The sequence below is a fragment of the Hyla sarda genome, chromosome 6, assembly GCF_029499605.1.
Source record: "Hyla sarda isolate aHylSar1 chromosome 6, aHylSar1.hap1, whole genome shotgun sequence".
NCBI classification, from domain to species: Eukaryota; Metazoa; Chordata; class Amphibia; order Anura; family Hylidae; genus Hyla; species Hyla sarda.
This window is the reverse complement of record NC_079194.1, coordinates 33889467-33902207: the sequence shown is the minus strand read 5'-3', so window position 1 is coordinate 33902207 and position 12741 is coordinate 33889467. Positions and strand designations below refer to the sequence as shown.

Here is a 12741-nt window from a genome sequence, read left to right as displayed (position 1 = left end):
CAAATTTGTAAATTACTAAAAATCTTCCTGTACTTATTAGCTGCTGAATACTACAGAGGAAATTATTTTCCATTTGAAACACAGAGCTCTCTGCTGACATCACGAGCACAGTGCTCTCTGCTGACATCTCTGCCCATTTTTAGGAACTGTCCAGAGTAGAAGAAAATCCCCATAGCAAACATATGCTGTTCTGGCAGTTCCTAAAAATGGGCAGAGATGTCAGCAGAGAGCACTGTGGTCATGATGTCAGCAGAGAGCACTGTGGTCATGATGTCAGCAGACAGCTCTCTGTTTCAAACGGAAAATAATTTCCTCTGTAGTATTCAGCAGCTAATAAGGACAGGAAGGATTAAGATTTTTTAATAGAAGTAATTTACAAATCTGGCACCAGTTGATTTAAAAAAAAAAAACATTTTTCACCGGAGTACCCCTTTAACCCCCTTAAGGACGCAGGGTTTTTTCCGTTTTTGGAATTTCGTTTTTTCCTCCTTACCTTTTAAAAATCATAACCCTTTCAATTTTCCACCTAAAAATCATATTATGGCTTATTTTTTGTGTCGCCAATTCTACTTTACAGTGACATTAGTCATTTTATCCCAAAATGCACAGCGAAACGGAAAAAAAAATCATTGTGCGACAAAATTGAAAAAAAAAACGCCATTTTGTAAATTTTGGGGGCTTCCGTTTCTACACAGTGCATATTTCGGTAAAAAATTACACCTTATCATTATTCTGTAGGTCCATACGGTTAAAATGATACCCCTACTTATATAGGTTTGATTTTGTCGCACTTCTGGAAAAAATCATAACTACATGCAGGAAAATTTATACGTTTAAAAATGTCATCTTCTGACCCCCTATAACTTTTTTTATTTTTCCACGTACAGGATGGTATGAGGACTAATTTTTTGCGCCGTGATCTGAAGTTTTTATCGGTATGATTTTTGTTTTGATCGGACTTTTTTGATCACTTTTTATTCATTTTTTAATGTTATAAAAAGTGACCAAAATACGCTTTTTTGGACTTTGGAATTTTTTTGCGCGTACGCCATTGACCGTACGGCTTAATTAATGATATATTTTTATAGTTCGGACATTTATGCACACGGCGATACCACATATGTTTATTTATTTATTTTTTTTACACTGTTTGATTTTTTTTATGGGAAAAGGGGGGTGATTCAAACTTTTATTAGGGAAGGGGTTAAATGACCTTTATTAACACTTTTTTTTAACTTTTTTTTGCAGTGTTATAGGTCCCATAGGGACCTATAACACTGCACACACTGATCTCCTATGCTGATCACTGGCGTGTATTAACACGCCTGTGATCAGCATTATCGACACTTGACTGCTCCTGCCTGGATCTCAGGCACGGAGCAGTCATTCGTCGATCGGACACCAAGGAGGCAGGTAAGAGCCCTCCCGGTGTCCGATCAGCTGTTCGGGACGCCGCGATTTCACCGCGGCGGTCCCGAACAGCCCGACTGAGCAGCCGGGATACTTTCAGTTTCACTTTAGAAGCGGCGGTCAGCTTTGACCGCCGCTTCTAAAGGGTTAATACCGCACATCGCCGCGATCGGCGATGTTTGGTATTAGCCACGGGTCCCGCCGCTTCATATCGCGGGAGCCGGCGCAGGAAGTAAATATACGTCCTGCGTCGTTAAGGGGTTAAAGAAGGGAGGGCTCAATATTCGCGAATATGCACATATATTTTCACATATGCGCATAAATATGCGGGGGAAAAAAAGAATATAACAAATATGCAAATTTTGCGAATATATGACGGCTCTGTGTTTCAAAAAGAAAAGAATTTCCGCTGTAGTATACAGCAGCTGATAACTACAGGAAGGATTAAGATTTTTTTTAATAGAAGTAATTTAAAAATCTGTTTAACTTTCTGTCACCAGTTGATAAAAAAAAAAAAAAAGTTTTTCACCGGAGTACCCCTTTAATGGTATAGGGAACTAATGGGCTTGTGCAGTGGTCTCCAACCTGCCGACCTCCAGATGTTGCAAAACTACGACTCCCAGCATGCCCGGACATGCCCTATACCATAAAAGAAGGGAGGGCTCAATATTCGCGAATATGCGCATATGCGAAGAGCAGAGAGGGATGCAACGATCACTGTGAACAAAAAAAAAAAGCGAATATTCGTAATTGCGAATATATAGTGCTATATTCTCGAATTCGCGAATATGCGATATTCGCGATTAAAATTTGAATTGCGAATATTCGCGAGCAACACTATAAGACACTAGTGCACACAGAATGTTATCTGCACCAATGGAATATATTGCGATAAATTGTATTACGTAATAGGGGGCAGACTTCCGGCTGCTGCTCTTTCTTGACGCATTCAAACTTTTTAAAAATAAATAAATAAAATAAATAATGAGCACGGCTTCAGAGTCACATATGGGGGCATTTATCATTCTTTTTAGAGCTTTTGTTGTGTGTATATTTGTCTCACATTTGGTGCTATTTTTTGTGACTTTTTGGTTTCCACTTAATTTTTTAAATTTTTTTAAAGGGTGTACGGACCAGCTGTGAAAATTACCGTATTTTTTGCCCTATAGGACGCACCGGCGTATAAGACGCACCCAATTTTAAAGGTGCAAAATCTAGAAAAAAAAGATTCTGAACCCAACAGTGATCTTCAACCTGCGGACCTCCAGATGTTGCAAAACTACAACTCCCAGCATGCCCGGACAGCCGTTGGCTGTCCGGGCATGCTGGGAGTTGTAGTTTTGCAACATCTGGAGGTCCGCAGGTTGAAGACCACTGGTATAGAAGGTAATACTCACATGTCCCCGCCGCTCCTGACCCGTACCGCTGCCCTGGATGTCGCTCCATCGCTGTCACCGCGTCCCCGTGGTGTCCCTGACGCTCCGGACGTCTTCTTCCCCGGGATCCACGCTCTCTGTCGCCATCATCACGTCGCTACGCACGCCGCTCCTTCTGGATGACGGGACGGTGTGCGCAACGACGTGATGACGTCGAAGGAGAGCGCCGGCCATGCAGGGGATCCCGGCACGGAGCAGACACCGAAGAGGCAGGTAAGGTCCCTCCCGGTGTCCTGTAAGCTGTTCGGGACGCCGCGATTTCACCGAGGCGGTCCCGAACAGCCCGACTGAACAGCCGGGTTAGTGTCACTTTCCCTCCAGACGCGGCGGTCAACTTTGATCGCCGCATCTGAAGGGTTAATACAGGGCATCACCGCGATCGGCGATGTCCTGTATTAGCCGCGGGTCCCGGCCATTGATGGCTGCAGAGACCACCGCGATAGGGGTGTATTCGCCGTATAAGACGCACCAACTTCCCCCCCCCCCCCAGTTTAGAGGAAGAAAAAGTGCGTCTTATATGGCGAAAAATACGGTAGTTTCTTGTAGTGGTAATGAATTTATCAACTGTGATTTTGTTTTTTGTTTTGTTTTTTGTTGCAAATGTTTGCGCAAAAACCACACAAAAGTCGCAAATATACACCAGCCCAGACTTAGCTTGGCTTAGCTTTGTGTATTTTTATTTATTTATTTTGTCTTGCCTTTTTTAGCATAATTATTTTGTGTGTATCAAGTATATTTTAAATTTATTTATTTATTTATTTTTTAATTTTTGCAATAAAACCCACAAAGTCCCAACTAATTATTGACATCATGTGCGCAAACTGTCCCATAATGGCGCAACTGTTACGCCGAGCTCTCCGGGTCCCTGCTCCTCCCCGGAGCGCTCACGGCGTTCTCCTCTCTGCAGCGCCCCGATCAGACCCGCTGACCGGGAGCGCTGCACTGTCTCTGCCGGCGGGGATGCGATCCGCATAGAGGGACGAGCCCGCCCGTGGGTCGCATCCCAATCCACTCACCTCTCCTGTTCCCCGGCTGTCACGTCCCGGCGCGCGCGGCCCCGTTCTCTAGGGCGTGCGCGCGCCGACTCTCTGAGATTTAAAGGGCCAGTGCACCACTAATTGGTGCCTGGCCCAATCAGTGTCTATCACCTCCATTGATATAAATACCCACTTCCCCTACCTGTCCTTGCCGGATTTTGTTGCCTTGTGCCCTGAGAAAGCGTTTAGGGTCTTCCCAAGCCTGTGTACCCAGACCTTCTGCTGTTGCCCCTGACTATGACTCTTGCTGCCTGCCCTGACCTTCTGCTACGTCCGACCTTGCTCTTGCCTTGTCCTTGTGTACCGCGCCTGTCTCAGCTGTCAGTGAGGTTGAGTCGCTATCGGGTGAAACGACCTGGGGGTTACCTGCCGCAGCAAGTCCATCCGGCTTTGCGGCGGGCTCTGGTGAAAACCAGTAACCCCTTAGATTCCGTTCCCCTGGTACGGCCCACGTCATCACCCCACTGACACAGAGGATCCACCTCCAGTGTCCTCTCCGCATACCAGTCCGGATCCTGACAGCAACAGAACGCAGAAAGACACAAATAAAAATAAAAAACATATACACTACATGTAGACTGTTAGTAAATCCAAAGGAACGTGAAAGCAAAACCCTAATATATAGGGATTTTGAAGAACCTGGCAATCTTAGCGACTGTGCCACTAAGGGCTTATTCACACTATAAAATCTCATCTCATAGATATTCTGGGCATAGTTTCCAGGCATGCTGGGAGTTGTAGTTTTGCAACAGCTGGAGGCACACTGGTTGGGAAACCCTGTTACAAAATGCAAGGGGGCTGGAGGGTGGCTTAATGCATCTTCCACTTCTCCTGAAACAGACAGACTGGAAGTGACATTACCGAAGGAGAATCTGTCATGTAACGTCTTGTTAACCCCTTAAGGACCGAGACAATTTGGCCTTAAGAACCGCGGGAAGAATCCTGTCTGATAGCTTTTCATCAGCCATAACCTTCTGTGTTTTCATATTTCCCTAGCTGGCATTTTATTTTTTATTTTTTTAGGACAAATTGTCAAATTTTAATACATATTCCAGGGTACATAGAAATTAAAGCAACGTGGTGTAGAAGACAGAAAGAAGACCCTTGGAGTGGCGCTGTGAATATCCAGAAGATGAATAAAACATTTTACCAGAGATGAGGGTAATACAACAACACTGGAGGATTTTATTGGAAAAAAAAACACAATAAAACAGATGACACGTTTCGGGGGTGCCGCCCCCTTCTTCAGATCAGTACTGATATTAAAATCTTAATACTTCAGTATGCTCCAGATGAAGTTGTGTAGTTGTTTCCTGTCTGACCACAGTGCTCTCTGCTGACACCTCTGTTCATGTCAGGAACTGTTCAGAGCAGGAGAAAATCCCCATAGCAAACCTCTCCTGCTCTGGACAGTTCCTGACATGGACAGAGGTGTCAGCAGTGGTCCCACTGGAGAGAACTACACAACTTCCTCAGGAGCCTTTGGCTGTCTGGACATGCTAGGAGTTGTACTTTTGCAACAGTTGGAGGCACCCTGGTTAGGAAACACTGGTCTAAAGTAACATAAATACCAGACAGAACTGATTACTTTTGCTCCAGTATAAAACTACTGCCCCTCGGGACCATGATCAGTGCTCCATACTTTGTCTTCTAGACTTGAGCTGAATTTTTTTTATTACTCAACTTAAAGGGGTACTCCACTGTAAAAAAAAAAAAAATCAACTGGTGTCAGAAAGTTAAACAGATTGGTAAATGACTCCTCTTTACAAATGTTAATCTTTCCAGTACTTAACAGCTGCTGTATACTACAGAGGAACTTGTGTAGTTCTTTCCAGTCTGACCACGGTGCTCTCTGCTGACACTTCTGTCCATGTCAGGAACTGTCCAGAGCAGGAGAGGTTTGCTATGGGGATTTGCCTGTACTCTGGACAGTTCCTGACACAGACAGAGGTGTCAGCAGAGAGCACTTTGGTCAGACAGAAAAGAACAACTCAACTTGATCTGGAGCATACAGCAGATGATAAGTGTTGGAAAGATTATGATTTTTAAATAGAAGTAATTTACAAATCTGTTTAACTTTCTGGCACCAGTTGATTTAAAAAACAATGTTTTCCACCGGAGTACCCCTTTAATAACACCACAGGAGGTGAATGGATCCATAGAGCTACAAGATAGATGACAGTAATGAGCTAAGGAACAGCTGAGTATAGAAAGGAAATATAGAACAGAAGTGTTCAGTGTATAGTGAGGTTACAGCAGATTAATAAATGATCTATCTATCTCACATTTATCTATCTCATATCTATCTCATATCTATCTATCTCATATCTATCTATCTCATATCTATCTATCTATCCATCTATATATCTCATATCTATCTATCTATCTCATATCTATCTCATATCTATATATCTATCTTATATCTATCTATCTATCTATCTCATATCTATCTATCTATCTCATATCTATCTATTTATCTATCTCTATTTACCTATCTTGGGCGAACCCCTTTACTAAATGTACCTTATACCTGTAACCACATCCGCCTTTGACACTTTGTTTAATTTGCAGGTGTTGACAAAAGTTGCAATGTAAAATTGTTACACGTCATTACTTGTTTTTTTTTTTTTTTGCACAAATGGGCAAATGTAGGTCATCGTGATAGGAAACTAAGCATCCTACATCATTCGCCTGAGTGTGTGTGTGTGTGTGTGTGTGTGTGCATCTGTGTTTGTGTGTGTCTGTGTATGCACATGTATTTGTGTGTATGCATGTGTGTTTACTGTATGTGAGTGTATATGTGTATGCACATGTGTATTTGTGTGTATGTGTATGTTGTGTGTATGTGTTTGCATATATGTATTTGTGTATGTGTGTATATGTGTGTTTGTATGTGTGTATGTGTATGTCTGTGTGTGTGTATGCTTGTGTGCATACATGTGAGTGTGTGTATACTTATGCATGTGTGTATGCACATCTGTGTATGTGTGTGAGCCCCCCCCCCCTCCCCCCCCCCCCCCCCCCCCGGAAGGGAGAATTTATCAATGGTTTGTGCGAAACTTTGTCTCCATTTTCTTGTTGAAAGCATAATAAACTAGCCTCAATCTTTGTACAGCGACGGAAGTACATTTTTAATAGTTGTAAAACTACAACTCCCAGCATGTCCGGACAGCCGTTGGCTGTCCGGACATGCTGGGAGTTGTAGTTTTGCAACAGCTGCAGGCCCCCTGGTTGGGAAGACATGTATTCTGATATAGTATTGTGATTTTCTTTTTCTTTTTTTTTTTTACTACATCAGACGTGGGATATGGCCCTGTCTTTACCGGCGAACAATCCCCACTGTGTCGAGCGGTTCGTCGGCGCTGATGAACATATTTCCTGCGTTGCGTTGCTGAGCGCACATCAAGCCTGTCCAGAGCCGGCCTCCCGCCTCCGAATAGTTTTATCACAAGCTGTCAACAGGAACAACAATGTAATTAAAGTCTCTCTACGGTATCAGCCATCAAACCGCAGCTCGCCGCCGCCACTTGTGGCTTTCAGCTCTTTTCAAGCAAACTCTTGTTATTCAGCTCCCCGGCCTTCATCTTTCTTTCTGATACACGGAGATAAAACACATCCGAGGCCGATACAAATCTAACCATCTGCGTCTACGAATCCACTGTCTCTCTCTCTCTCTCTCCACTGAGGGTTTTTATTTTTATTTTATTTTTTTTTGATATGTTTGATTTATTTTTTTTTTTTGTCAAGAGACCTAAAGCTCAATATGCTATTTATCTATTTTCATTGATTTTTTTTACGTCTTTATGTCTTTTTTTTTTTTTTTATGTCTCCATTCGGCGGCACTGTTTGTAGGTCTGTGCGCTCAGTTTAAGTGATCGCCATGAGTCAACCTCCGGGGCCCGGGCTGTACCATGTGACCGAACTCCAGCAGCTGCTGTAATCATCAAATGCGAGTAGTGAAGTGAAACATAACTTATCCCCTATACAAAAGATAAGGAAAAAGTTAGAGATCGTGGGGGTCCAACTGATGGGACCCCTGGGATCTCCTGAATTTGACAGTCTGCCGGAAGCAGGAAGCCATAAAGGGGGCGTGTCATCCCACCGCGCCATGCAGGTGTCGGCACGCCCATTTCCAGTAGACTGCCGGGGCCCAGTTCTGAAGATCTGGTCGGTTCCCAGCGTTCGGACCCCTACGATCTATTACTTATACCCTATCCTTTGGATAGGGGATAAGTTATGTTTCACTACAGAACTCCTTTGATGTGTTGTTAAAGGGGTTCTCCGGTGAAAACCTTTTTTCTTTTAAATCAACTGGTGGCAGAAAGTTAAACATATTTGTAAATTACTTCTATTAAAAAATCTTAATCCTTCCAGTACTTATTAGCTGCTGAATGCTACAGAGGAAATTCCTTTCTTTTTGGAACACTGATGACATCACGAGCACAGTGCTCTCTGCTGACATCTCTGTCCATTTTAGCAACCGTGCATAGCAGATGTATGCTAAGGGCAGCATGGTGGCTCAGTGGTTAGCACTGCTGCCTTACAGTGCTGGGGCCTTGGGTTAAAATCCCCCTAAGGACAACAATAAATAAAGAGTTATTATTCCTATTATTATAATCACGTCAGCAAAGAGCACTGTGCTCGTGATGTCATCAGAGGGAATTCCAAAAAGAAAAGAATTTCCTCTGTAGTATTCAGCAGCTAATAAGTTGAGGAAGGATTAAGATTTTTTTAATAGAAGTAATTTACAAATCTGTTTAACTTTCTGCCACCAGTTGATTTAAAAGAAAAAAGGTTTTCACCGGAGTACCCCTTTAAAGCAGTAATAGAGAATTTAATAAAGTGTGTCCTGATGATTCGGGAGTATTAGGCCATGTTCACATGTCCGAAATTTCCGGGCAGAATTCCGCATTGGATTTCCGCCAGAGATTCTGAAGCAGTAGAGTCCCATTGATTTCAACAGTATTCAGCTGCGCTTTGCACACAATAAGAAACATCTGGCATGGAAATTCCATTTTCCGTGTCTGCAGAAAGAAGGAACATGTTCATTTTTTCTGCGGACACCACACGGAATGCATAGAGACGGCGCATTATCATGCGGTCCTCGTGCCGGCATATCATGGCACCAGCACTCTCCGGAATGCCCACACAGAGATTTTCCATGTGGACATTCCGGATGTGTGAATATAGCCTCACCCTAGACCAGTGGTCTCCAACCTGCACACCTCCAGATGTTGCATAACTACAACTCCCAGCATGCCCGGACAGCCGTTGGCCAGGGGCTGAAGTGAAGGAAAGGGCACTTCTTATAATTGTTTATTTAAATGCCCACATAATGATGCCACACTGCTTAGCATTGCCCAGTAGGTCCCAGTCTGCCATTGCCCCAATAAGTGAGTGGCAATGCATACAGTGTGTGCATCGTCGCTCGCCAGGGTTGCATGCTAAAATAATACCTCAACACTTGGATACATATTACTACTGCAGTGACTAAATAATACCATCCTAAAAACCACTATACACAGTCAATTATCACTAATAACAGACCAATAACAACAGCACTATACACAGTCAATTATCACTAATAACATCACTATGCACAGACCAATAACAACACCACTATACAAGGGATAAATAACTGTGCCAAACCATGACCACTTACATTACCATTACATAGGGATTGTACCACCATTCTGATACAGAATAAGAACCATTATACACAGACCTATGTGGTGTCCCGGTACTGTATTTCAGTCAGAGTTCCTTGGTACCGTTGGGGTCCGCTTGCTGAGATAACCCTTAGTCACCTCTTTGTTCTTTAATTTTATGTGTTACATGTATATAATTAGTGTAATGTATTGATCTATATAGAGTCTGCAGGACCTTAGGTCACATGTTATGGTATGCTAAAGGACCTTCCAGGTCACGTGAGTAGTCACATGTTCTACCATAATCCTTTGTGTAAAGGACTGACAGTTGGGATGAACCAATCAGCTCAAGGCCAGCCCCTGCCCATATAAGGACGCTGCCAGCCAATCCTCGCTCTCTTCTCTTGTGCTCTTGCTCCTGAGCTGCAAAGCAAGCAGCCTCTCTTAGGTTCCGGACTAGCAGAGAGAGGAGATCCGTGCGACTTACAAGCCAAAACCAGGCCTGAAGCCTAACAATCCCGCAACTTACTAACCGTGAGTTACTAAATCAAATCCCTGCTAAAGCTTGCATGACTGCTGGACCTAAAACCAATCCCCTAAATCTAGCGGAACAGCGTAAATCAATCTCCAGAGCTTATACTCACATGGTCACAACCAACTGTCAGGATCCTCATAGACTGTACTTATGTTCCTGTTTCACCTCTGCATAAAATCTGCAGTAAAGTTTTCTACAGTTTTCTGAATCTCCGGTTGTGGACAATCATTTATTCCTCCCTGTCGTTCTTTTGACGGGTGGCGATAGGACAAGTATATATTGAGTAGCCCTCACCCTGGCGTCACGACAGTTCAGGCTTAAACCAGCACCCTTTCATCACTGCACAGCTACACCCCATATACCCTATACCCCCACAAGCTTACCACACCTATGTTACAAATAGCACCACTATACAAGAGATAAATAATTCCGCCACACCATGACTACACATTACCCCCACATAGTGCCCTGATAATAACAGCAAACTGATACTGAATAAAAACCCTAGTACACAGTCCAAAATCACAAATAACACCTATATACAAGAGACAAATAATTGTACCACACCATGACTACACATTGGAGGAGATTTATAAAAACCTGTCGAGAGGAAAAGTTGCCCAGTTGCCCATAGCAACCAATCAGATCTCTTCTTTCATTTTTCAGAGGCCTTTTCAAAAGTGAAAGTAGCAATCTGATTGGTTGCTATGGGCAACTGGTCAATTTTTCCTCTGGACAGGTTTTGATAAATCTCCCCCATTACCCCCACATAGTGACAGGATAATGCCCCCATATTTATGCTGAAGAAAAATCATTGTACACAGACAAATATCCCCCCCCCCCCATACGGCGACCATATAGTGTTGACACCGACTCCATGCAGGCCGGGCCCTCTGTATCCTCTGCTCAGTGCCCTGTCACTCGGAGGAGCTCAGGACCATCTCCTACAGGCTGCACGTGAGAACATGAGAATTATAGTAGAGAAGAGACTTCCAAGGAATGGATGGGTTTTAATGGCGCTGACCCGGACCAGAATTATCAGGTTAAAACAATCAGGTTTATTCAGGTAACAAACAATGCAACGCGTTTCACCGCGCAAGCGCGGTGAAACGCGTTGCATTGTTTGTTACCTGAATAAACCTGCCGGTTTTAACCTGATAATTCTGGTCCAGGTCAGCGCCATTAAAACCCATCCATTCCTTGGAAGTCTCTTCTCTACTATAATTCTCGTGATTGGGAAGGCTGCAGACCTGGTATTGATACCCATCCACTCTTACCAATGTTGTGTGTGGGGTTACAGAACAACCAGTGGTAAGAGTCTCTAGTTATTTCACTGGCTTACCCAAAGGTGGTTTTACGCTATGGAGCGCTCTCCTTTTTATCGTGAGAACATGATGCCGTTGTACACAGCCTGAAGTGTTTACCTGCACTGCTGTGCTACAGTACAGGAGCAGGAAGTCCTATTACAGCCAGACTCCCTGCTCTTGTACAATACTGAGTGGTGAGGTGGACATTATGGCCCACATTTTTCATTGTCTTTAGACAGTTTTTTGTGTCTAAAAAAGGCGCAAGCAGGGTTTTGTTTGCACATTTCTGCTGATTTTGAGTTGCAATCCACTGATTTTGAGTTGCAATCCACTGATTTCGGCAATAAACATGATATAGAAGGGATTTATCATTGTGCCTTTTTGTAAAAAGGAGCAAAAAAAGGCACAAAGCCATTGAAAAGTCTCTAAAACTACACCAGCCCAGACATGGTGTAGCTTTTTGGTGTATGTGTAGACAGAAATTTTAGAAAATGTGGACCTGCACAAAATGTATCAAAGCTCTTTTACCTTTTAATAAATTTGGTGCTCCGACACATTATCAGCACACACAAAAAAAAAAGGAGTAAAAAAAATGCTTCACTTGCACTGCAATGATAAATGTGGGCCTATATGTATTGCCTGTGATTGACTGAGTGGACCGTCACTCAAGCACCCCTCTGAGGGTGGGGGTCTGAGCGCACCGGGGACGGGTGAGTAGCCGAGCCCCGTACAGGAGATCACAGTAGGGTCAGGTGTTCTAACCCATTTTTGAAGTTTTAAGCCTAACTTTCCTGGAGTAGCCCTGGAACCCATAACTAAATGCAGACCTCTGTGGTGTCATACAGGACAGGGGAGGAGAAAAGGGCAGGAGCTGCAGGATCCCCTATTGCTCCACCATCCAGCTCACTCCAGTTCAAATGACAGCCCACAGAATAAGTCAGGTAGGCAGAGGGGCATGTGGTGCTTTCTATTCCTTCCTGCTGTATCCGGAGCACAGGCCCTGGATCTTCTGACCCCTGCTTCTGAGTGATGATGTATATGTGGTGTGCCACAGGGGTGCGATGAGGTGTATGGGGCAGATGTTATTAACCTTTAAATGTTCGTGACGCCAGGGCGTGGTTTTCCTAAGTAACCACCCGAAGGTAGCTCCGCTATCCCTAGGTTAGGCAGGGCAATAATAGTCCAAGACCAGGTCAGGGTTAACGGTAGCTCTACTGAGGTAGACAGATGGTAACAGTCTTTACAGCTAGGCCAGGATCCCAGAGAGGTGACCAGTAACTCGGAGGGGAACCTGCAGCTTGCTGGGACTTGCAGCGACTTGACAGACTTTAGGACAGCCACGGTGACTATAACTGACTTGAATTGACT

General features: G+C 43.8%; 1 protein-coding gene across 5 annotated transcripts in view; it reads right to left on the bottom strand.

The window, feature by feature from the left end:
• PTPRC (protein tyrosine phosphatase receptor type C) overlaps positions 1-12741 on the bottom strand; it is a 223924-nt gene that overhangs the window by 132947 nt on the left and 78236 nt on the right. Inside the window, exon 1 of one of the 5 annotated variants that reach the window (XM_056523478.1) lies at positions 9609-9634. The exons of the other annotated variants lie outside the window; for them this stretch is intronic. The gene's annotated coding sequence lies outside the window, so the exon portion shown is untranslated. Of the gene's footprint in view, positions 1-9608; positions 9635-12741 lie in introns of those variants that run through there. 5 annotated transcript variants of the gene reach the window in all.